At 41.6% G+C, this 3,628-nt stretch overlaps 1 long non-coding RNA gene across 1 annotated transcript; it reads left to right on the top strand.

The window, feature by feature from the left end:
* Positions 1–319: 319 nt before the first annotated feature.
* LOC141728364 (uncharacterized) lies at positions 320–2,543 on the top strand. The gene is made up of 2 exons (XR_012579293.1): positions 320–774; positions 2,420–2,543. It is a non-coding gene; the product is annotated as an uncharacterized LOC141728364 (long non-coding RNA).
* The last annotated feature ends 1,085 nt before the right edge of the window (positions 2,544–3,628 follow it).

Raw genomic sequence — 3,628 nt, 5'->3', positions numbered from 1 at the left:
GAGTCTCCTTCCTTGGGGATATTCAGACCTTACCTGAACATGGTCCTGAGCAACTGCTGTAGGTGGCCCAAACAGAATGGGGCAGGGGTCGGACCAGATGAGCTCCAGAGGTCCCTTCAATTCTCAACTCTCTATTATTCAGTAATTCAGAGTTTTTCTTACATGGCAGACAGTAAGATTTAGCACAGCATTCTGGAAAAGGTGCATCAGAATAAATACCTCCTATACCAGATAGAGGGAATGAAGGCAAAGAGAGGTAGAAGGCAGAGCCAGGGTGTGACCTGCTTTACTAATCCTTGCTCTGGCCACATGGCAAATGCACAGGTCTTTGTTTCTTCTTAGAAAAATAAGACCCACCTGTTTCAAGGATTTTGTTAGAGAATTTAAGTGTTTTATCTATTTATTTCCAAGTGGGAATCTGAAGTGAAGAAAGATGACGTGACTCATGTGATCCCATTCAGGAGCCCAGCCACACACCTAGCTACACACCTTGGCTTTTTACAAAAGCAAAGATCCATCCACCCCCTCTTGCTACCATGGAGGCTTCCTGAGCAGCAAACTTCATTTGCAAAAATACTTTTGAACTGAGTTAAAACCAAGCTGGATGTGGAAAATTTCCTCCTAACTAAAAGAACAGTGCTGGAAAATGAGAGAAAAAGAACTTTAAAGGCATTCAGGGTTCACATTTAACTGAGACGCTTTTCTGTGCCTATCAATTTATGGTGCTGCAGGTTACTCACAAACCACTGAACTAGCTAAAAAGTATCTAGTCAGGTGAGTGGCAAAATTTTTCTCTGAATGCAACGCTTCAACAAAGCTCCATAGATTTATGCTGATATAAATCTCTTGGAAATTGTGCTTTCTCGGCAGTCCTAACAGAGGTTATGAACAGTACTTCTGAAATCAGCATTTAAATAACATTTCAAGGCCACTTGAAACCTCATTATCCTGAATATATTGTTTTAGTGGTCATACAAGTAGTGAAAACACTGTGAAACAGATGTGTAACTTGTAACTGGGAAAAAACAACAGTACTGCCTGAATACTTTGTTGATAAACATCCAGTTAGTCACTAGATGCCTTTACAAATCAGTACATTCCCTAAAATTTGGTAAGGTAAGAATAATCCAGAGGTAAATATCCACCCTGTTTTACGGGAATTTCTTTCTAAATTTGCCAGAACAACTTTTAGCAATACGAGTGATGCCTTGCTGTTACCCAGGTTTATCTAGAAAAGTATAGCTAAACCTGTAACTATTAAACAGAATTGCATTTCTGTTTTAATTCTGGAAGTGTAATTCTCAGTCCCTTCAGGAGTGCATGTCCTCATGTACATATGCATATGTTGCTTTCCTAAATTCCCCCTGAACACAGCTATGCCAATCTACTGGAAAGCAGTTCTTTAAATGTGTGTTTTAAATGGCTGCTGTCTGCCTGTTCTTCATGAAGAAAAGCAAAGTGTGAGGGGCTGTAGCCTCTCCTCTCATGAGCCCTGTTCATTCTGGTGAGTGGTCATCCTGAACTCCATGGCAGGGATGTGGCCATGTCCCTGGAGAACCCCCAACATCTTACTGCCTTCTCCCTGTGATGGCATTATACCAGTGCATCTGCCACCTCTGTCCTGGGAATGCAGGAGCACACAGGGCCTGGTGGAACTAATGATGCTATTTAATGGTGTGCACCTCCTCATCTGCTAGCTGCAGATGCTTGTTGGGTGGCATTGTGCAGGTGGCAATGTAGGCAGGGCGGAAAGCTTGCCAGTGATTAGAGCAATGTGGTCCTCTGAACGAGTGAAAATGTGGATCTAAGGTAGGAAGGGGGCTGGGAACTGCATTGAGGCTGCTGAAGCACAGGTATAATTTCTCCCAGTGTGCCTTGGGTAGATGCCAAGGGGCTGGGTTTTGCAGTGCCCTTGGTCAGTGAAGCACTTCCCCTCTGCAGAATCACTCCCAGCAAGGCAGGGCTCCTCTCCCTGGGAAACCATGCCTGCCCTGGGAGGTCATACAGCCTGGGTTTGGGGAAGGTGTCTCCCATTTCTCCTCCTCACTTCTTTGAAAAGACATTTTCATATTTTGTAACTGACATTTTCTGTGCCATTTTCTTCTTTCTTGGGGTCAGATGATGACTCCTAGCCTATCCCCTCCTACTTACCCCAGTGACTCTGTGGCACCAGGGCAAAGAGCTTCTGTGAGAAGTCATTCTTTAAATGACTTTCAATGAGCTCCCACAGACTTGGCAAAAATGTTTGGATCTTATTTTTCCCACTTTTTATTTATTAGCCCTCACTCTTAGGTGTTTTATTAATTTTTTTTCTGTCTCCTTTGCCAGCAGTTTCTGTAGGCTGCACTTTTTCTTTCTTTTTTTTTTTTTCTTCCCCCTTCAGTATAAAGCAGCATGATTCATTGTACTTCCTTCTTAGTGATCTCTCCTGGTTCCTCACCCCATGTTCTCCACTGATCAGACCCATTGGTGATTAGATGCTCAGCAGAAGTGATTTTGCAGCCTTTGACACCTTGCACCCCTGCTGCCTCGATTTCAAAGAGGTAATCAGTCCCAGGGACCTGCCACTGACCCTTTGCTCAAGCTTTTGTCATTCACCTTTTACTGTTTCTTTTCTTAAAGAGCTTGAAGTATCTTGATTCTTCTGTGAGGGAAAAAAGGACACATGCACTGAAACTGTAATAATTTTACCACACTGTCACAGTACTTTCACCTGAAATGGTATCAGATAGTGCCTCTGTATCACATCTCTAATACCTTTTGAAATGAAATCTTCAGCTCCTATTCAGAGCTCCCCCTTTTGTTCTCTGGAAGCCAAGGGGACAGTCAGTGAGCTGGAGAGGTGGCTCAGTTCAGTACTGTCCCTTTTAACCCCTTAGACACGGGCAGCAGCGAGTGCAGGGCGCCTCTGCCGCACAGTGGGATTCCTTTGGAAACCTCAGGGGGATTTCCAAAGTCCTTGGTGCAGTGAGGTTGTTCCCAGTGTTACCTGTGAACCACTGAACACAAGAAGATCTGAGTGCTTAGCCAAACTCTGACTTGGACTGTAGGAGAAAACATTTTTTTTTCCTTGGGTCTTACTGTTTGTTTTCTTGAACTGAAATGTCTGACCATGACCATGTCTGCTCTTGTCATGATCAGTCTAGCAGCCTTTGTTGTCTGACTTACAGATAACATCTACTGCCATAAAGACTGAGAAGATATTTATACATATTTTGCACATTATACTTGAATTGCTATGAACATTAGTAAAGCAGCTAAGACTAAGGAAACATATTAGTGCTATTTAGATTATTTAAGTGGCTGTAATTTCTCCAGAGATTTAAAATTGTGCTTCAGCAATCCTAAAGGCTACATTAAATCAATTGCAAACACAAAGAAAATTGACTTTTAAAAGTATGAAACAAAAAAGTCCTATAACTCATCCCAAAGCCCCTTGATAAGTCTTTGATGAATACATCAGAAAAAAAAATAAAAAGGAGCTGGAAATTTATTTCCAAGAGCATAATGTGCTTATTTTAATTTTATTTTTCCTTCAATAAATGATAAATTTGAAATATTTCCTTTGGGTTTCACTGTAAATAGATGAAGTAATAATGTTGTATTTATTTTTATTATTAAACATCTC

The sequence above is a fragment of the Zonotrichia albicollis genome, chromosome 2, assembly GCF_047830755.1.
Source record: "Zonotrichia albicollis isolate bZonAlb1 chromosome 2, bZonAlb1.hap1, whole genome shotgun sequence".
Lineage (NCBI taxonomy): Eukaryota > Metazoa > Chordata > Aves > Passeriformes > Passerellidae > Zonotrichia > Zonotrichia albicollis.
This window is presented reverse-complemented; position numbering and strand designations above follow the sequence as displayed.